Source organism: Equus przewalskii, chromosome 1, assembly GCF_037783145.1.
Source record: "Equus przewalskii isolate Varuska chromosome 1, EquPr2, whole genome shotgun sequence".
NCBI lineage: Eukaryota > Metazoa > Chordata > Mammalia > Perissodactyla > Equidae > Equus > Equus przewalskii.
In genome coordinates, this window is record NC_091831.1 from 48,283,185 (window position 1) to 48,306,126 (window position 22,942).

At 40.0% G+C, this 22,942-nt stretch overlaps 1 protein-coding gene across 2 annotated transcripts in view; it reads left to right on the forward strand.

Annotated features, from left to right (window-relative positions):
- TFAM (transcription factor A, mitochondrial) overlaps positions 1 to 22,942 on the forward strand; it is a 93,355-nt gene that overhangs the window by 65,488 nt on the left and 4,925 nt on the right. Inside the window, exons 8-10 of one of the 2 annotated variants that reach the window (XR_011537710.1) lie at positions 1,173 to 1,260; positions 8,185 to 8,300; positions 10,572 to 10,758. The gene's annotated coding sequence lies outside the window, so the exon portion shown is untranslated. Of the gene's footprint in view, positions 1 to 1,172; positions 1,261 to 8,184; positions 8,301 to 10,571; positions 10,759 to 22,942 lie in introns of those variants that run through there. The other variant, XR_011537712.1, reaches the window with a different exon arrangement.

Consider the following 22,942-nt stretch of genomic DNA (forward strand, 5'->3'; position numbering starts at 1 on the left):
CACTACTGTTGGGGTTATCAAGTGCTGTAAGTTCAGAGGAAGATGAGACCCTTGAGGCTGGAGTGGATGTCACACTTGTTGAGTGACTGCTGTAACATGATAAGCACTGTGCTAGGCAGGATGCCACGTTAACTATTCACAGGAAACTCTACCAGGTAGGTATTATCACGTCTAGTTTACAAATGGGAAAAGTGAGGCTCAGAAAGTTTATGTGGTCAGCCAGGAGTCACCTAGTTAGTGAACAGCTAGGATTCAGACCCAGGGTTGCCTGAGTTCGTCCCCTCTAGATGCTGTCTCCCAGAGAACTAGGAAGTGATAAAGCTGGGTCTTGGACCCATACTGTCTGACCCCAAGCCTAGTGGCCATTCTAAAATGTCATACTACATTAGAGGCACAGGCCCTGAAGTCTGCAAAGACATGGCAAGCAATTATCTCCTGACAAATCAAGAAGAGCAAGAAGAAAGGACCATTTCCACCGGGAAATGACTTACATGCCCAGGAAGAGCTTCTGAAAATAATACATTGCGATAGTCATTAAATTATAAATAGGCCAGCCCATCATCAAGCAGTTGGCCTGTGCTTCTGGGGTAGGTTGAAAGTTTTGGCCTTTAGCAAGGTACTGAGCTACTTGAAATTACCATTAAGTATTTTGATGGAAAGGATTAAATCCTGTGAAAAAGCTAAACAAGGACTACAACTTCCAAATGGCCTGGGGAGATAAAGGATAAGTAAAACCTATATTCTAGGCCATGAATAGCAGATCTAGGCCAACCATCCCCTGGGCAGTGGCCATCAGAGGCTGGACCTCAAAGAGACTGAATTCCTATGTCCAAACTCATCACTTTGCCTAAAGCTCATCTTGGGTAGTGGAAATACAAAAGATTTAAATGTCAGTTATTCTGTTTTATATTTTAAAAAAGAATTTTGGTAAGTTGCAAAGCTTGGATTCAAATCCAAGACTTCTTATGTTCTTTCCTCTCTATGCTGCAAAGCATACCAGGTAGGCTGATGCCATGTTAGGAAATTTCAGATTCTGTTTGGATAGAGAAAGAAACAAAATAGCAGAGTGTGAAGCCTCTGACAACAGAGGCCTGACCGTGTGGTCCCCACTGAGATTCCTAAGGGCCATATTTCCAGTGACCATTCTGCCCTTTTCACTCTCTTTTCCCCAGCCATGGCCATCTAGTCCCACCTGCAAGATTCACCCTACTCCAAGCTTCTGGATTGATCCTCTTCTTGCTCAAGATAAGTTGCAGGCTGGTAGGTAAACCATAAACCAGCTTTAATTTGAGTGATATTTAACAACAGCGACAAAAAACCAAATGACAATTACTATAACCGTAATAATAGCAATTACTTTTACCCAGAAATTTCTATGTTCTAAACTCCTTGTTAAATAATTTATGTGCTTTACTCCATTTAATTACTGTATCAGCCTATGAGGTATATGTGATGGGGAGATAATTCTCTGTGGGTCTCTTGCATTTCTGCACATATTGTGAGTGAGGCACTGGCTCCCCTTTGTTCCAGACTAGTTTTTGAAGGATGTTTGTATAACAAACAGCCTTGGAAGATAGAGATAGTGTCTCCTGTCAGAGCAAAGCATAGGCATGTTTATTGACCATTATAAAAGATTCAGGTTCCTCAAACTCAAGTTTCCTCTTCTGTAACGTAACACTTTTTGCATATCTCTGTGGGAAATGGGCCTTGGGGGGCCAGCACAGAAATGCTGACCTTCTGGCTACTGCTATTGACATAAGTCATAAACTGTCCTTTGTCTCTGACACGGGAACCTGGTGTCTTCTGTTAGCATCCATGAAACTGTGTCAGGCTAACCTTGTAGCTTGCAAGTAGGGTATTGCCTCAGACTCTATATGGTCCTTTGAAAGATTTTATGATTCCCCTTTTACAGAATAAAAACTGAGACTTTAGGAAGTGCTTTCAATTACTAGTATTTGTTATATCTGATCTTATGCTTCAGTCTGTTGCCTGGATATTCTACCTTGTGATAGAGATGAAATCCCCATTTTGAAACCTATTTCTGGCCCCCAAGTCCCAGTTTTATTCTCTGTTCCTGAGATAATCACCATCCATTTATCTCCATATTATTTAGCACATAATATCTATCTTGTTCTCATTTGCTCTCCTAGGAAACGAAATCTTTTTTTGAGCCCCAACTCCCATAACTCATAGTATTATGGTGGAAATTAAGTGAAAATAATGGGTGTAAAAATATCTAATACAAATGATTCTCAAACTTTAGGTCATATCTGAAATACTAGGATTCTTCTTTTAAAATACAGAACCCCCGACCTCATCCCTAGAGGTTCTGAATAAATAGATCTAGATTAAGTCCAAAATTCAGATTTTCTTTTTATTAGTACCATATTAGAATTTTGGTGCATTTGCATCCTAGATTTCTTAGCAAAGCACTGAGCTATGGGGTAAAATGAATCTCCTTTACGAGGCACATCAGGATTTCCACTATGTAGCGCTTGCTTACTTTTTATGCTGTCATTACCTTGTGCTTTACCTTCTAGCAACTCCTAACAGCTTGTAATTCTTTCCACTTCTGCTCTTCTATACTTGGCGATCTTTCTTCTCTACCTAGCCCAGTAACGCCCCACTCATTCTTTAGCTCAGGTGTCTCCTCTTTTAGGAAACCTTCCCCATCCTAGATGTGAGGATATCCTTTCCTCATCCTCCCAAGGCTTGCTGTGTTTACCTCTACCATTTACTTATACCTTTTATTAACATTATCTATTTATGTGTCTGTCCCCACCACCAGACAATAAACTCCTTGAGGGCAAATAATTTGTCCAGTTCACTCTCACACCTTATATGGAAGACTTCTGTGGGTTTGTACAGTATCTGGTTTACAACAGGCATTGGGTTTTCAAATCAATTTTGTTGAATGATTGAAAAAAATGGCCCAACGAATGAAGCCTTTTGTTTGCAGGTAGCTTTCAATATAAAATCCTATTAATGACACACTCTTCATTTTCTTAAAAACATATCTTTTGATATAAGACCAGAAACGTGAGGAAGAGGAGAAAGGGCAAGAAGTTAAATTTTAACATAGGTAGAAAGAGTAGAGATAATATATCCTGGCGTCACCATTTTATGGAGAAGTAAACTGAGGTTTAGAAAGGATCAGTGAGTAATGCAACATCACACAGCTTGTTAGTGGCAAAGCAAGATTGGGAGCTTTGTCTTTTGGCTCTCAGTCCCAAGCTCACGAGACTAACCAAGCCCCTCCCTTCCACCAAGCTATGACCCTACTAAAAGCCCAGCTAAAGTTTTCACCAATCTTGTTTTTATTGACTTCACCTGATATTGATAATGCTGTTACTTCACATTATCTGAACAATTCCCATACCATGTTTTCTTTACATAAATTTGCTTTCTCTGATGTATATCCAGTCTTAGGGGTATATTTTTAAAAACTTTTACTGTGTTTACCTTTCCTGTTTAATTAGATTTTTGTTTTTATATCCTGGGAATCAGATTTGCCTCCTCCTCTTGACTGATTAGTTTTGATCTGATAGATTTTTCAAGAGAAACATCTCTTTCACTAGGTATTTAAGAGGAAAATGTGGTATATTAAAAAATAAAGTCTCCTTGGTTTCCCAAATTCATCCAAAGCGCAATCATCTCCATCTGTGTTTCTTCTCTCACTTTTATAATCAGATGTGGAAAATATTTAACATCTCACTGAGTCCTCCAGTTTAAATCAGTACACATGATAAATTGGATGGAGTGTTTAATTTGCCTTGCAATGGAAACCTTTATCTTTGCCCTGCGGTCTGACTGTAGTTTAATAAAAAAAAGCCTTTTGAGTAGATCTTGTGCAATATGGGGTCCCAACCAGGTCTATGAATAATTTATTAGGCAAGGATCTTGTTTCTGCTTATGAAATAATATTCTGGAGACCATTAGAGTTAGACCTGTGCAGTAGTCACAAAGTCCTTCTTGAGTTCCAGCTAGAAACATGCAGAAAATTGTTGTTGCCATAACTCCTCAAACATATGGCTAAGTTCAGGGGAATTTGTTAACTTCTTGTGTTGCGTCCAAAAGTTTCCAATTATCAACAAAAGATGGCATACCAGCCCAATTACTCCTGATGTATTCCAGTCAAGGATTCCAAGTAACCATAGTTGTGTGGGCGTATGCGGTCTGAAATAACAGGAATCAGTGAAAATTTCAAGCGTAAATACACAACAGAGATCATTAACATATCACAACCAGACAAATGTATCCCACTGAGCTGAATGTGCTTTCGACAGGAAGCGAGAATTTTTGGGCCACCTCCCAACCCTTGATTCCCAGTCGTTGTAAACTATGAGATACGTTTTGTTTCCAGTTTTGCAACAAACCTCTCCAACAGCTTATTTGCTTCATGTGTCTACAAACTTAAAAAACGTTGCCTCTTACATAAGATTATCAGAAATGTGAAAAGCTATTGTTAGTGACCTGGTTACCCCCAAAACTTGGACAAAGAAATTACAGGCTGTGACATAGAAGCAGGCTTATCTTGATGAGCTTCAGTGTGTCCCTTCGATTCCTAGATAACTCTTAGTCTCATTGGAATGAGTTGGTTTGGGATCTTTTTAAAGGTTGTTAATATTTAGTGATTCTATGAGCCAAAAAACAGCAAAGATAGAAGGGAAAGAAGGACTTTGCATAGCTCGGGGAAATGCTCACTGCCTGATTTAGAGGCAAATCATCCCTGGGATGAGGCCACTGGAGGATTCCTGGAGGCAAAGTCTGGATTGCCCAGGTCCTGTGCACACACACACCCTTTCTTTTTTGTGAGGAAGATTGGCCCTCAGCTGCCATCTATTGCCAATTTTCCTCTTTTTGCTTGAGGCAGATTGTTGCTGAGCTAACCATCTGTGCCAATCTTCCTCTATTTCGTATGTGGGATGCTGCCACAGCATGGCTGGCGAGTGGAGTAAGTCTGTGCCCAGGACCCAAACCCATGAACCCAGGCCACTGAAGCAGAGCGTGCAGAACATTAACTACTCGGTCACAGGGCTGGCTCCATACCAATTTTTTTTTTTTTTATGATTGCTTAGCAATCTTTCTGATCCCTTCCGCCACTACATGGTGAGCTGGCGGAAAGTGAGGATCACAATTTTGTGATTTCTGAATCCACACCACAGTCTTGTGCATAGTAGGTCTTCCATTTGTTCTAGGCAACTCCCTGATTATCCAGAGATGAGAACAGGATTAAGAAAAGGAAAGCGGGTTAGATCAAAAGGAGGAATTGGTGAGGTTGGTCTCTGGCATCCCAGCCTTCTCTCTCTGCACTCCTCTTTCCTTCTGAGAGAAGGTCCTGTTCCTCAGGGCACCAGCAGAACTAGGAGGCAGAAGGATGTAAGGGTCCTGTCAGGGACAGGGCTAGGGCTGGGCAGTGGTGTGCTGGAGCTGGTTTGTACCAGCTCTTGAGAGCTACACTAGGGTCAGCCCAAAGGTAAGAGGGACCCATGATCCCAATTGCTTCTTGCCTTTTCTCTGCTCCCTTTCACTCTCAACTTTTGGATCCACAAATCTTTGTTAAGTGCCTTCTAGCAGCAGATACCCTGCCAGGTGATGTGAAGAATGTAGTCATTACTGCCATCTGGTTCCTCACTGAGGGAATTACAGATACATGAATAATCGCCAACTGATGATCTCATTTGGCTTTTTCTCTTCATTTGTTTTTAAATGAAATGTATGCATATTTACACATATGAAAGTATAGAAAAAATGTAAGTGTCATGAAACCGGGACTTTACTTTTCACTACTGGTGCCCAAATGCTAAAACAGTGTAAGGCATGTGGTACGTCTTTTAAACAGCGAATGAATGAAATTACACATTAAAAAACTGAAATCAATATATTAAAACAGTAACAACGCTTATCTATGAATAATGGGATCATGGGTCATTTTAATTTTCTTCTTTTTTTTGGTGGGGGTTTTATCTGTATTTTGGAAATTTTTAATAATGTATATGTATTACATTGAAAGTCAAATAAAAATAAAAGAGAAAACAACTGGAATTATGCGGAGTGGCAATCATTAAGAACCAGGAGGCACAGGAATGTAAGCCTTACTGAAGTCTAGTTTCAGGAGAGTCTTGTGGGAAGGTTTCTTGGGAGGTGAGGCTTGAGGTAGCTTTAAAATATCCTTCCCTCAGTCATTTTAAGCTAGCTATCGCGGCAGAAGAACCAGGTAAAACAGTTCCCACTAAGCGCTGAGGGACTGGCAGCTGATGAGGCCATCCCTCCCAGCCATCAAAAAGCCAATCTAGAGGCTGGCCCAGTGACATGGTGGTTACATTCGTGTGTTCCACTTCAGTGGTCCAGGGTTCACAGGTTTGGATTCCAGGCGTGGACCTACACACCACTTGTCAATCCATGCCATGGCAGCATCCTATGGAAAATAGAGGAAGCTTGGCACAGATGTTAGCTCAGCAACAACCTTCCTCAAGTGAAAAGAGGAAGATTGGAAATAGATGTAAGCTCAGGGCCAATCTTCCTCATTAACACACACACACACACAAACACACACAAAATCCAAACTAGTGGGTTATGTGATGAAATCTCCCACAGCCTTACCAGTTTTCATTTGTTTCTTTATCAATTACTGAGAGACATATGTTAAAATCTCTCACTATATGGTGGTGGATTTGTGGTCTCTTCTTCAAATAAAGTGCTTCATTCTGTGTAATTTTTCAGATCTATTTTCCAGATCACTAATTTTCCCTTTGTCTCTGCCTAAACCAGTGTTTAAATCTTCCTTTGAGGTTCAAATTTTAATTATTAAATTTTTTATCTTCAGACATTTTCTTTGGTCCTTTTCACTCTGGCTCATCAAGGTTGATACTTCAAATTTTTTTTTAAAGATTGGCACCTAAGCTAACATCTGTTGCCAATCTTTTTGTTGTTGTTGTTCTTTTTTTCTTCTTCTCCCCAAAGCCCCCCAGTACATAGTTGTATATTCTAGTTGTAGATCCTTTTGATTGCGCTGTGTGGGACGCTGCCTCAGCACGGCCTGATGAATGGTGCCATGTCCACGCCCAGGATCTGAAGTGGTGAAACCCTGGGCTGAAGCGGGAGCATGCCAACTTAACCACACGGCCATGGGGCTGGTCCCCTAAATACTTTTGGATGGTCCTTTAAACTTATTTTGTATTTGGTATCCGGTAATTCCAGCGTCTGCTGTCTGTTTGAGGATGACCTGCAGTTTATTTATTTCATGATGATGATAATTTCTTTCCAAATATGCTTTAGAGAGTTTTTAAATTGTGTAGTCAGATTCCTCTGGGACATCTTTGAGACCTGTCTTGAAGTGTGTTTCTTAAGAGAGGGTTGGTTTTGCTCCTGTCAGGTGTTGTATGGCGCCATCAACCTGAGACTGCTTATGATATGGGTTCTAGCTTATATGAGGGAGGATGGATTCATGGTGAGTTAGGAATTATCAGGAGAGATTTTTTCTTTAGATTCTCTTCCATCTAGAGCTAAAGCTGAGACAGAAGGTGTTCCCACCACTCGTCCCTTTATATTTTGGGTTTTTTTCTTCCTATTTCATTCACTGACCTAGTTATCTTTTAGGGGCTCCTAAATGTATACAGTGATGTATACTACACCTTCCCACATTGCAGTGGTCTCAGGATTTGTCCTTTGCCACTTGAGCACAGGTCACTAAACCCAAACTGTCCGTTACTAAAAACTTGAGAATGAGCCCAGTGGAGGGAGGCTCCTGTGCTTGCTTTCTTCTTCGAATTTTCGCTTTCTTGTTATTTCCTCTTCTTTCCCCCTAGTTCTACCATGTATTTAAAAATATGAATTTTATATTTTACAAAACATTTTTAGATGTTCTGTACTGGGAGGGATTCTCTGGAATCTAGATTGCCTCAGTGCCAAAAATGGATGTCCTGTGTTTGGGCAACAACTTGCTATCTCGGTTAAGAGGAATCACTGCCCTTATTACCCTTCTCTTTCTCCACACATTTTAAATTCCATCCTCATCCTCTCCTCGCCCTCTCTTCTACTCCAACTAATAAATAATAAGAGCTCCCATTTCTTTGAACACTTGCTACGTGCTAGTCAGTGGTCTAAATTCTTTACATGTTTTATTTGATTTAGCCTTTAGAGTAGTTCTGTGGTGGAGGTAAAGTTTTAATCTTTATTTTGCAGAAGAGGAGGCTGAGGTTCAGAGAGATTAAGCTATGTGCCCATAGAAGTCTGCTTGTCCACCAAACTATACTGCCCGTCGTGACTGATTGACAGGCAAACTGATGTGTCATTACCAAGTAAGTGTCTTGAACTCAAGTAAGTTTAGGAAACACAGCTAATTAAATTTAAAGGGTTTTCTTTGCCCTAAGGGAGTAGATAAAGTATGCAGCTTTCTCCAAACTGTTTCGACCACAGAACTCTTTTTTGGGGGGAACTTCTCCAGTATCTGCAGTGCCACAGAACACATTTTGGGAAATATTGCTTTAAAATAATGAAATTTATTCTTCTCCTGTACATGTAAGCATCAGAAATTTTGGAAACTCCAGAGAAAGATGAAAAACAGTCTTTAAACTTTATAGTGAGGATGATGATGATGATAATAATAATAAGCAACACCAAATGGAGGTAGCCAGCTTGATCATCCTTCTCATCATGCAGATTTGTATTCAAGTGACCTTTCCAATATTTACAACCAGTCTCAGATGACATATCACCAAGGGCATTCAAAAGACTATGTCACACATTGGTCTTAGAAGGATCTTTTTGAATACCATGTCTACTTGCACAAGAGAAACAAAAGAAAAAATAAGCAAGTGGGACTTCATCAGAGTAAAGAGGCAAAGGAAACCAGGAACTAAACAAAAAGACAACCCACCAACTAGGAGAAAATATTTGCAAATCATATATTCAAAAAGGGACTAATCTCCATAATATATAAAGAACTCACACAACTCAACAACAAAAAAACAGACAACCTGATCAAAAAATGGGCAGAGGATATGAACAGACATTTTTCCAAAGAAGATACACAGATGGCCAATAGGCACGTGAAAAGATGTTCAACATCACTAATCATCAATGAAATGCAAATCAAAACTACACTAAGATATCATCTTACACTCATTAGAATGGCGATAATCACCAAGACAAAAAACAACAAATGTTGGAGAGGTTGTGGAGAAAAGGGAACCCTCATACACTGTTGGTGGGAATGCAAACTGGTGCAGCCACTATGGAAAACAGCATGGAGATTTCTCAAAAAATTAAAAACAGAAATACCATATGACCCAGCTATTCCACTACTGGGTATTTATCCAAAGAACTTGAAATCAACAATTCAAAGAGTCTTATGCACGCCTGTATTCATTGCAGCATTATTCACAATAGCTAAGAAGTGGAAGCAACCCAAGTGCCCATCAACGGATGAATGAATAAAGAAGATGTGGAATACTACTCAGTCATAAAAAAGACAAAAATCATCCCATTTGCAACAGCGTGAATGGACCTTGAGGGTATTATTTTAAGTGAAATAAGCCAGACAGAGAAAGAGAGACACTGTATGATTCACTCGTATGTGGAAGATAAACTAACACACAAAGAGAATAATTTATTGGTTACCAGAGGAAGGGGTTTGGGGTGGGCACAAGCCTTGAGGGGCACATTTATAGGGTGACTGACAAATAAAAACATACAACTGGAATTTCACAATGTTATAAACTATTACAACCTCAATTGAAAAAAAAAAGAAGACTATGTCCCAGTCTACAGGGAGTTAGTTATCAAACTGCCTAGTATATGGATAGTGTTGTTGGCACAAGTGCAAGCCTCAGAAAGGCATGGTAGGAGCAACCCACACCGGGAGATATACATTCAGTGATACTAAAATCCCAAGTAGTCCCGCCAAAAGAAATACACAAAAATATTAACAATGATTACAGTTGGGGGTAGGATTATGAATAATTATTTTTTATCTGTATTTTTAAAAATGTCTACAATATTATATATCATTTTTAGAGTAAGAAAAGTACTTTTTCATCGAGGAATAATTGAAATATAACATTATTTTAGTTTCAGGTATACAACATAAGTATTTTTTAAAAAGGAATGTCATAACTACTTAAAAGGACAAAGAAGTTTTAAAAATTGAGGAATCTGAAGCTCAGAGAGAAAAGTGAATTTTCCAAAGTCACACAGTCTGTCAGAGATCAAATCGGAGTTCTTGGCTCGCTGAACTAGGACCCTCCTTAGGATACTATAAATTACCCCATAATCACCTAGGGTGAGCCACTGCTGGAGCCATCCCTTCTCAGGAAAGGAGTCCCCAAAAGAGGAGAAACGTGGGTCTTCTGAGTGGGTGGGTCCCCTCCCTCTCTGGAGGAACAGGAATCTCTGCTGTCAATTTCACAGGTTTTCTTGCCCATGCTTCAGAGTTTGCTACTATTTTTCTTGCTGGGGGATGTGTTATGAAAGGAGGGGGAAAGCCTCACATTAGGAGTGTGGAGAATTAGTCTCTTTCAAGGACACCCTCCTCTCGTACATGGATCATTGTCGCTGCTGTTTTTTTCCAGGCTGTTTATTGCTGTTAAGCTCCCTCAGAAGACAGGGAGAAAGAATGTCACTTGGCTTCTTCAATAGGGAAGAGTAGCTGGAACCACCTAATATGAAAGTTTTGGGAATCTTCGGCTGCTGAGGTTGGGAGATTGGGAGGTCTGTGGTGATTCTGGAACTCATTTTATAAAATAGACAATGAAGTAATTGATTGATTCACTGTTTTCAATTAAGATTGCATTTTTGTGGTTTTTCTTGTGGAAATAAGAGCTCAGAGGGATGATGGTGTAACATTAGAGGAAGGATGTTGGAACCTCACCCACCTGTATTTGCCTTCCCATACAACTTGGGCAGTGGAAGTTAACAAGTGGGAGACGAAATGAGGACTGGGAGGAGATATCCTCTCTCACAGTGACGTAGAATTGGGAGGAGCACTCAGAAAGCCTTGGTGCCAACCTCCTCACTTTTCATGTGGGGAGACTAAGTTTTACAGATGAGGAAGTGACATGTAAATATTGATTATCTAGTTTGTATTAGATGCTGAGCTAGGCATCAAAGGCACAGCAGAAAACAATATAGATGAGTTCCTGCTTTCTGCAATCTAGAGACCCAGGAAGTGAAATGACAAAGCAAGCCCCAAACCAGCATCCAGATCTTTTAGGTCCTCATTGGTCATCTTTCTTACATTTTCCATCTAATATGCTTTAGGCACCTAAGATTTTCTACGTGATTTTGGATTTCTCAGTTATACTAACATACAAAAAGAAACTGGTACATTTACCTGTTCATTTATTTATTTACCAAACATTTACTGAGAACTGTCTATATCTTAAGTATTAAGCTCACTGAATTCACAGAGTAAGACCTTTCGCTGAGAGTAAATTTCCATCTGTCAGCCAGCAATTCTCTCCAAACAGTAACCAGTAGGTAGCTGGAAATTCCAGAGTTGGCTTTATTTTCTTTTTGCCATTCAAAATTGACTTACTCTGCCAAGTATCTGAATCCCAACTTGAATTTCTTCCTCCCTCGCTCCCCTACTTCCTCCCTCCCTCTTTTTCTCTCTTTCTTTCTGTTCCTCCCTAATCTTCTTTCCCTCCCTCCCCTTCTCTCTCCCTCCCTCCCTTCCCTCCCTCCCTCCCTTTCTTCTTTCCTTCCTCTCTCCCTCCCTCCCTTCTCTCTCTTCTTTCTTTCTATCCACCCATCTTCTTTCTATTTGAAGTGTAAACCTTAACACCAGTGAATTGATTTACAATAAGAGATTTCAAAGTCATCAAGCTGAACACTTGCATTGACACTTAGTGTATTCTTGCTTTGTAGCTGCTCCACATTGTAACTTTTGTTTACTGTTCCTAAATGAGAACTTTTTCTAAGTCTCAAGATTTAATTTAACATAGGGAACGTCAATACTGGATTATATCTACCACTGTATCAGGAAAACACGTAACTGGAATTACTCCCAAAGAGGTCAAAGGCAAGAGGGAGAAAAAGGAAAAATGCAAAATGACATGACTGAATCTTGACAAGTCCAGATAAAAAGGAAGAAAAAAAGCACTGGTCCTTATCAATGCAAAAAAGTACTGGTCCTTATCAGAGCAAATACTGTTATCTCCCAAAGTACATAAGAATTTCCAATATTAACCAACCTGTACCCTTCAAAAGACATTTTCTCATAGCTGAAGAATCACATTCATGTTGGCAGCTGATTTCTAAGGGCAGGAATGTGGTTTCTTGGACCAATGCCTCATTAGAATGGAGAAAGTGTAGAAACAAGTGGTGCTCATCTGTTTGTTTTTTCAGTTCACTTGCATGTGATTTTTTCTTTCAACTTCCAGGAGATCAATGGAAAATGGTTATTTGAAATTAGCAAGGGTTTATGGGCATATTGCTAAACACTGGATAGTAATCCTTTCAGGGTCGTGTATCAGTAAGTGAACAAGGTGAATTTCCATGTTCTCTTTGAAGATTTTTGTTATATGAGCTTGAAGACTGGCCATCTCATTGAGACGTCCCTTCTATTAAACTGGGAGCTCTCCCATGCGCTCTGTACCTACTCACCCCTCATGGCTGAGTGGGTGTGTATGTTTCAGAAGGTGCTGAGGGCCTTCGGCAAGTAGAGATGATGGATGGATCTATGGTCTAATTGTTGAAAAAGGCAGGTCCTGGTGGGAGAAGCAGAAAGCTGACCCCCTGTCTTGGCAGGATCTTTTTGTTGGGAAAAAAATGACAATTGTTTTAGTCCCATTCTATCCCAGAGCATGAGAATCACAACCAGCCAGTAGGCTGGGAAGAAAGCTGTTCTCCAGATAATCCCACTTGATACTCCATCTCACTGTGCTTTCACTCTTTTACTTCATGTCTACACTTCTGTTTCCTCATCTACAAAACTGTGCTGTGAAATTGCATGTGCAAAGTTTTTTGCAGAGTACCACAGGTAAGTGCTTAGTATCTTTTAGCCACAATTGCTATTACTATTACTAGACACCTCCTGTTACTACCCCTGCTCCAGTCTTCCCATAATTACCACCACTGCCAGTCTTTCCATAATTACTACTCTGGGTCATCTCAGTAATGCATTTGGACACTCAACTCAATCAGTTTTAAATACAGAAATTGTATTTTTCAGTTCTAAAATATCAATTTGTTTTATTTTGTAGATTCTGATTCTCAGTTTAATCCTTTATCATTTTTTTCTGTTTTCTTTAATATATTAGGCATAATTATTGTATTGTGCTTTTATTGCAGCTTCATTATCCCAATCCTCTGTGAGTTTGTGTTTATTTTATTCTACTTTGTGATTGTTGATCACCATTCCTGCTTCTATGAATGAATAAAACATTTTGACTGTATCCTGGGCATTGTGTATAAAAGAATGGACATTTATGATATCTTTCACCAGAGAGGGATTTTTTTTTTTTTTTTTTTTTTTTTGTTAGGCAGATAGAGCCCAAGGTGAATTACCTCAGTTCAGTCATAGACTGAGTTCAGGTAGGGCTGGATTTACAATTTTAGCAAGATCCTGTCCACCCCAGGTTTGTCCTTGTCTTTAGACATGGTTTTTCCAGGCTTTTGATTGAAAGCCTGTGTGTCTATGTCTTCCCAGCCCTAAGAAGGGCTTTTCCTTCTGGACTTCTGGTACATCTAATTCTCCACAGCTCTTTGATTTCTTTAACATGTTTCTTTCAGTTTATCCATTTGTTTTTAGTTGTTGCAGCAAGAGCTTTGACCTGCTGTGAACTCCTACATTGTATCCAGGAGCAGAAATGTATCTAATCTGTTATTCTTACTAATAATATTGCAACCAATAATCTTATACATACTTCATTTCATACAAAAGCAAGCACAGCTGTAGGGTAAATTCTTCGATCAAAGATATGTGCATTCTTAATTTTTGGAGACATTGCCAAAATCTTCTCCTTAGAGACTGTACCAATTTACACTTCCCCCCACAACATTTGAAAGTGCCTGTTTCACAGCCCCATTGCCAATGCTGTGTGTTAACTTTGCAGGTTTGCGCATACAGGAGTGACATGATCAGAGCTTTGCATTAAGAAAGTTAATTCAGTGACAATTTGATAGATGCTTAGGAAAAGGCCAAGGACAAAGTTTACTTACCTCACAGTTTTGTTTTTGTTTCTAATATTCTACTAAGTGAAAGCCAACTGTATTCATGCTTGAAAACATCCACCAACTTTTCCTATCAGGCTGCTTTTTAGCTGGAGTGTTGATGGCTCCAAGTCCTTTCTAGGGCTCAGTACAGAGGTTAGGAGATTTTTAATGGCTGCAGTGTAGTACATCTATGTGTCACACCAATCTCAGCATCTGAGTCAGAAACAGCCAATTTTGTGATTCCAGAATAGAAGGGACAGAGATGGCTGTGGCTTCCTCTTAGGGCTCCAGCAGAGGAGACAATCTGGGGACAGTAAAGAACATGAGATGATGTCTTTGTTAAGAAGAAATCTGTTCCTGCCTCATTCTTGGCCCAAACAGCAGTAAGCCTGATAAAACAATATTGCATGTTAGTTTCAGGAATGTAACTCAGCCATTTCAGTGTTTCCTTTCTGGGTCTCTGTGGACTTCTAACCCTCACTTTAACAGTAAGGCTATATTATCCTCATTTTCTCCTGCCATCACTCGGCTGTTTTTCTTTCTCCTGGGTTCAGTGAGTCATTTCCTCAAGTCTTCCCTGGTTTGGCCTCAAAAATTTAGGATAATCATCAAGAGCTGTCCTCTTCTCCCCTTCAGGCTTGACTTCCTCTCAGTGTTAGAGACCTTTCACGTTCCAGTGACTGAGGTGGGTGGGCTCCAGCTAATATCCTTCCTTAAATCTTAGAATGTGTGCTAGAGAGAGCCCAACAGACAGATCGTGAGAAAGAGGTAACAAAATGAATGTGTCAGGGAGAAAGAGGAAGAAAGGGAGAGATACAGACACGTGCTTCGTCCAAGTTGCTGATATGGATGCATTATTAAATATTTAAACTGCTGGAAGTCTCCTTCAGAATAACATGAGAACATTCAATGCTTTGTGAGAAATCTGACATAGGATTCTCTTCTGCCTTCCAGGTATTTGTACTCTTTCATCTAGTATAGTTGTTAGGCACTTGAATCCTGAAGTGAGACAGATCTGGGTTCAAGCACTGACACTGCCACCTTCTAGTTGTATGACCGTTGGTAGGATATTTGACCTGCAGGTGCTTTCATTTTCTTACGTGAAAAAATGGAGAGCACAATAGTATCCATCTCATAGGACTCGTGGAGCAATTAAATGTGGAAAGCCCCAAAGGAAGTGCTTCAGAAATTGCAGCCATTATTATTATCACTCCTATGAGAATTTAATTTATGTCTACCATTTGTTCATATGTCTTTCTGGGATGTTCACATGAAATTTAATAAATAACTAGGTCTAGATCAGGTGTCGACAAACTATAGCCTACTGGTCAAGTCTGGTCCACACCCTGTTTTTGTCAATGAAGTTTTATTGGAACACAGCCATACCTATTTCTTTATTGTGTATGGCCACTATTGCTCTGCAATGGCAGAGCTGAGTAGGTGTGGCAGAGACCATAGGCCCTCAAAGTCAAAAATAGTTACCAGATGGCCATTCACAGAAAAAGTTTGCCAATTCCTGGTCTAGATAGTCATCTTTTAAGCGTTTAAAAGTAAATAAATAGTTGTGGCCATATTTGTAATTCTGTGCCTCAGTTTCTCTAAGTGAAAAATGCATATATTAGGTAAGATGACTCCTAAATAGGATCTTTCAAGAACTCTTCAGCTGTCATCGTAACTTGTGGAGTCGGGGAGTTTGCAGTTGGTTCTGTCTTTCTGGTGGTGGGCTCTTCTATAAGCAGTGAGGAGAGAGAAAAAGCAGAGAACAGTGCTCAGTAACTTCGATGTCAAATATGTGGGAAAGCATGAAAGGTGATTCGTTCCAGAGAGGCGGATGGCAGTTTTGTGAGGCTTTAACGTTTTTCTCTACACCCAGGTGCAGGAGATCTTGGTAATCACTGGGCCCCTTCCTGGCTGATTTAACAGTTTTCCTAATTCTTTGGCTTAAAAAAAAAAATCATTCCTTCTGTCTCCCCACCGCCTGCTCTCCATACCGCTTCCTCTCCAGGTTGGCTCCTGCCTTTTGTCTTCCTCCAGCCTGACTCCTTTCTGCAGTGGTTTCTCAGCCCTCGGGTCTGCACCCTCTCCCTCTGCGAGTGTGAAGGAGGCCGGCTGCCAGGTCTCCCAGCCACCCTCAGCCGCGGCAACTGCGCTGTTTCCAGCAGTGACTCCGGCTCAGGGCCTGAACTCCAAGCAGCAGGGGGACCAGCAAGTCATATGAACAGGAAATGCCACCAACTGGTGATCTGTGTCCTTTGAAGTTTAGGGTTGGGAAGCAGGGAAGGCTGGGAAATGTTTGACAGTGTCTCTGGCTACCTGGGGAAGAGTCTTAGACCGTGAATCAGGACTCTGTTTCAGCTCTTCCCCAAATCAAGCGCAGAGTCCTTGGGCGAGTCCTTTATCATCCCTGAGTCTTGCTTTCTCTTTATTAAATGAAAATAATTCTTTCCTGCTTTCCTCACAGGACTTTTTGATGGTCACATGTACATGGAAGAGCTTTCTTTTATTTTCTTTTTAAAATAAATATTTGATTTATATTTTTCCCATTTTAAAATCACCTCGTGCTTAGGTGATACAAGAACATTTACCATTTTATGGCCACGCAGCAGCACGCACCATCCTTCAGTACAGGACCCTGATTTCCTTTGGGAGAGTCAACCTACCACCATTGTGTGTAATCTTGCTGTGATGGAAAATCCAGCTGCCTGTGCCCCTAAGGCCCAGACTGTCCCTTTCCTGCCTCCTGTAGCCAGAAGGTGGGCAGTGGCTTCAGCTCAGCCCTTGGAAGCTCTCTGCTGGGACTTTGACTTTTGAGCGTGTGAAATTGGTGAGTGAAGGGGTTGGCATTCTTTTTTGCTGGCAGCAACATCCTTACCAGACTCCACTACGAGACCAATCTGACAATTCCTGCTCTCTAGCCCCTGAAGCTGAATTGATTTCTGCCTATTTCCAAGCCTGCTTCTCCAACCTTCCTTCATTATTTTCAATAAATTCCTCTTCCTTTAAGTTGGCCAAAATTTATTTCTGTTACCTGTAATCAAAAACCCCAAATGACACCCATTTTCATTGTAGAGAATGATTTATGGAGCACTTATTATGTGGCGGGCCATGTACTTAGGGTTCTGCATATGTTATTTAAAGAAACCCTCACAAAAACCCTAAGAGGTGGATATTATTGTTTCTAAATGATGTATGAGGAAACTGACGCTCTGTAAGGCTGAATAACCTACTCACATTTGTTTAAGGAGCAAGTAACAGAACTGGGTGTGGGAATCAAAGTTTGAACCAAGATGTCTTTGACTCCAAACATGTTAAACTTTACACCATGTGAAAGTGGTGTAACAGTGAACATTTTGTTTGTAGCATGTGTTTTTGGGTTAGCAACTTATTATGAACATCCCTATGTCAATAATATTCTTGAACAATATGACATATAATGGCTGCCAATGAGTCCGTCATTTGGATTCACTAGCATTTATCTAACCAAATTCACATTGATTGAATTATAAAATGCACTTAATGAATAGCCTTAAATGTTAGTTTTTGTATCTATCTCAAATTTTCTCCTTAAAATAATTTCTTAGATGTGAAATTTCTGGGTTTAATGCTCAAGAGCAATATTAAGGTTTTTGATGCATATTGACTTATTGCCCACCATAGAAATCTTATCAAATTTTTTTCCCAGGAGTGGTGTGTTTGGGTACCAACAAAAGCACTTTCTAAATGGAGAAAAGTGCTAAAAAGGTGTAAAGTGCTCATTAATTAACACTTTTCTTATTTAAAGAAAATGTAAAATGCCTTTCCAAGTTGTATCTATTACAACAAAATAATATAGAAATAAAAATAAATAAGGGTCCAAAATTAGGTTACAACTTGAAATGTGATTAGTATTCAAAGTGTAAGCATAGGGTTCCTCTACAGATCCTGGAGAAAGGGAATTACTTTCATTCTGAGGAGCCAAGTCAAAGGGGGAAGCAAGAAGAGGAGGTGAAGGAGGATGGAAAAGAGGGGGAGGAGGAGCGTGAGCCCACAGTGCGTCTGTGGTGGTCATAGTAGCTGTTTAGATTTACTTTATTTCTGAGACTTGCCTCTGCATTCCTGCAAGAGACAAAGGAAAGTGAGGTTTCTCCCCAGACTTTTGGTAACCCCTGTGGTAAGAAGGCAGCTGGGCCACCCACACTTACATATTTGAGGCAATAAATAGTGATCAAAGCAGTAGGATTTGAAGGGAACAAAACTCTTCCTCTCCATATACCACCCTCTTTATTCCTCAATAAATGCACATTGGTTTCTTTTGTAAGAAAGCCTACATTAAGATGAAAATCTGACATCTGAAAATTTAATTGCCCACTATGAAAACTCTAGTTATAATTACTTCATAAATTTTATTCCAACATTTAGCAAGGCCTAAGAGAATGAGATGTAGCACTGAATTATTTTTGAAGGGACGGAAGAGCTAGAAAAGTCAAAATTACCATGGTTAGGAGTAAGAGATGCTTCTAGGAAGTTTCAGGGACATTTGGGAATGAGGTGGGAGCTTGAGGCTTCGGGGAGCCTGGAGTGGAGGTGTGAAGAGCCATCAATAGATGGAAAGTGGGATAAATAAAATAGAGAGATGAGAATGAACTTTGTACTATGCAATAGAGTCATACAGGTATGTTGTAGCAAATGCCAATAATGTGTCAGCACTTACTGTAAGAAGTGAGAGTCTCTCAACCCCCGCCCCCGCACACACAAATGCACACGCACACAAACACACTGCGTTTCATCGATTCTAGGACCCATATTGTTTTGCAGTTTAACATCTCTGAAACTGGGATGCATCTTACAATCAATGATGTGTCATGGTTTAGTTGGTAGCATTTTTCTCCTTTCTTAGTGGTACATAAAGAAACGGTGCATATTAAAATCTATGATATCTTCAACTTGGTGTGTGTGTGTGAGAGAGAGAGAATACTTTCTCATCGCAGGAAATGTCTGAAAGAATATATATTGACTACTTATTCGATTTTCCTTAATAGTTACTGTTCTCTTACTTTTCACTTATTCATTTTTTTCTTTTCTTTTTTTTAGAAAGGTTTTCACTTATTCATTTTTTTCTTTTCTTTTTTTTAGAAAGGATCTTAGAGATCACTGAGCCCAATGTCTTCGTTCTACTGATGAGGAAATGGGACTGAGGTGTTTGTCCCCATCACATGTGTTTGAGGAGTAGTGGGTCTGAGTGAGCATCCAGAGCATATCTATGTGTCATCATTTCCCAAAAATGACTTACAAGTTACAGTGGGTTGGGAGCCTGAAGCAATAGGATGTGTTTGGAGCTGGAAGGACCAAAAATGACAAGGGCTGTGCCCTGTGAAAAAGTGCCCCATGACAACTCCAAGCCACAGAATGGGAGGGAGGATGGAGACACTGACCATGGCCTGGGGCAGTCAGTAAGCATTAGTGTGGTTCAATGTTGCTGCCTGGACATCTTTCTCTCTCTTTCTTTCACATGAAATGGCTGTGAGGCATGATAAGATAGTGAATTTAGTTATCCCCTTGAACAAGGAGGGTGTCTCCTGCCTTCTTGGTCACAGAAGAGACACCTGTTGTTCTGTGTTCTCTCCCTACACTTGTGGGAACAAGTGAGAGTTGCACTTGGTACTTGAGGGTAGCCTTGGGTTCAGGTGGGCCTGGACGAGGCAGAATGGTCACCCTTTTCCCTCCTGCGGGTCCTAAAATTGTCCCACCTCATTTTCAGCACCCTTACTACAATTGATATTGTAACCTTGCTTCCCCACAATTTTCTCTTTCTCAAATTAAATGATATCCTGACCATCCTCAGGTCAAATTGGGACATAGCTGCATAGTGCCCTCGGGATCTCTTTTCCCATGACTCTCTTCTTTGAGTCTTAGTGCTGTCTTTTTAGCCTCATGGCCTTGGGAATCTTGAACCACAGTTTGCTCATCAAACACAGGGATATTGAGAAGATTAAATGGAATAATGCACACAAAGTCTTTTCATTGTCAGACACATAACAAGTAGTCAAGAAATTACAGCTATTTTTATCATTTTCTTGTGGTAGCCCCTCCTCCCTTCATCAAGCACTATATTACAGTTTTTTCACCCTTACGGCAAATATATTCTCTATAAAATATAATTTTTAATATTAATTACTGGTATTTGTATGATTTTCAGTTACTCTCCCAAGAGCGTTTGCATTCTTCAATTTATTCTTGCAGAGCATAAAGACCCTTCTTACATTGAAAGAAGTTGAGCAAAGTCATTTCATGGGGTAAATTGATGTGGAGTAGGGAAGAGTGTCTTCAAATCCACTTTCTCTCCTATTTTCATATTTAAGGCTGATCCTATTGTCTGCATAGGTATTTCCTCTGGTTCTAAATGCCCACTTTGTGGCAATCCCAGCCTTGTGTACATTGGTTCTACCTCTTGTCTTCCTGGAGGACACTCTCATCCAGCTCTTCTGTTCCGGAAAACCATCCTAGATATTTGAAGGCAGAGAATTTTCCTTTTTTTCTATCACCTTCTTCCTTTCTCCCAGTGATGGCACCCCAGCCAGAACACAACTTGGATATTTCCACCTCAGATGAATCTGCCAGCTGTCTCAAATCTTCTTTAGCTCTCTCTCTCTCTTTCCACCTCTGCACAATAAAGTGCATCTTTCTTCTATCTGTGAATCTCAAAATGACTCTGATCACAAATAATAAGTACAGGACACTGTGATAAGACAACAGTATGCAGGAAAAGGAGGCTACAAAGGTTTTTATATTTTTATTGCCTTTATTCAGATTATAAAACTAATACATGGTGGCTTAAAAAGTTTGAACAATATTAAAATGTATGAAGAAGAAAGAGAAAGTCTCATGTAGCCTCCCCCACAAGAGGCAACCACTGAGAACAGTTTACGGCATCTTGGTTCACGTTGTTTCTTTCTGGTGGTGTTAACTTTTGGGGTGTAATTAAGCATAATGGAGAAGAGCTGGTTTCCTGAAACTCTGAAAAGCCTTTGAAAATATCCAGACTTGCTCCTAGGAATCAGCACAAAACCTCCGATAAAATCTGCTCTTCCTCAAACCCAACATTCAAAATACATAAAAAGAGTTCTTATTCAACTTACTGTTTTGTTTAATAACTATCATTACTACAGTATTGTATTGCACTGTTTTCTTAATAAACAAAGTGGGTTTCAGATTCATGATAGGTAAAACAGGCCTAATCTTGAAACTCAGCCAACGTTAAAAATATTATTTCGGAAAGAAAATGTGTACTGACAAACTTTGGGAAGATAATTTGGGAACAGTCAATATTTCCTTCCAAGCGAATGTAGCTTATTGTCAGAAGCATGCAGAACAGGACCAGATTTGGAGAGGATTTCACTTCATTAGGTGGTAAAGAAAAGCTGGCTTAGGACCCAGCTCTGGCTTAGATGATAAAACCTTGGGCGTCGCTCACCTTTGCTTGGTTGTTTGGATCCTGCTATGTAATATTGTAGCGGATAGCACCTGGATGCATGACCATTACATTGTGGCTGCCAGGAAGGCAACAAGTAATGGCTTGAGAATGGAAAATGGGACGTTTGTTAAAAAAAAATGTCCAGTCATTTTAGAAAAAAAGAATTGATTTTTCTAAAACTAGCAAGGGGCAGCAAATTAAGAACAGCTGAGTTGAACAGGCAACGAAAGTGAAAACCTGGAAACTGAGGCTATTCCACTGACTTCCAACGGCAGCATGGTTCGCATTCTTGTGCTTCTCTCTGCACACTGGCTATCCCCGCTCCCCTACAACTTTGACTTACATGTGATGACTTTGGCCATGAGACACTGATCCAGATTTTAATGTCTTGAAACGTGGCTTCCCCAGCTAATTGAGCCAGTCTTTCAGTATCCTAATTTCAAATTTCCAGGATGGAAAGATCTGATTGGCCCAGATTGTGTCAAATATCCATTCACCGTCCAATCAATTGTGATGAGGGATGCAGTAGGGGCTGGGGTGGGAGTAGATTCTCTTAGAAAAAGCTGTGGCAGCGATGGCTGCCATCTTTTATATAACTTAAGAGAAAAAAGTGGGGCTTAGTATCTTCTAGATCTAATTCTTCTTTGAATGGCTTTTATTTCAGTTTAATTCAATTCAACAAGTTACTTAAATCTCTTCCATGCTAAGACATATTTTTTTCATAATTTAATATGTCTGATATCTAGTCATGCTTCACAGAGTGTTCATTTGATGATTTATGTTGGAGTATTTCTTCTTCTTCCTCCCCCACAGACAAAAACTATTATTGAACTGGTGAGATTTTAAAACAAGGATATATGGCATATATTATCGACAGGGTATCGATTGCTTCCCATAGAGGATATAATAAAGCTGCCACTAGATATGGGGTTCGGTTGGAAGATGGGAAAATATTGCAATATCTTTCTTCCACCACCCCTTAAACCCTGCACCGAAAGAAAAAGGACTGTATTCCTTTCTGCTGTAAGAGATGAAGTCCATTAAAGATTCCGAGGTGGTCTCAGGATTTATAGCCCTGAGAAGCAAACATTTATTTTATAGAATAATAACTATCAGTGCTGACTGAGCAGGAAATCAACACTAGAGCACGTGTGGGCACAAAATGTAGCTTTGTATGCAACCAAATTCCAGGCAATTGCCTTGTCTAATTCACTCAGAATTTTTTAAAAAGAATGCTTCCTTTGGAACTGAAGCTCTTTCTACTTGGTTTCAGCCCAAAGGTGAGTATTTTTTTGAGAAGGTTAAATCTTTTCAGATGTTTTTGAAGTGTACATA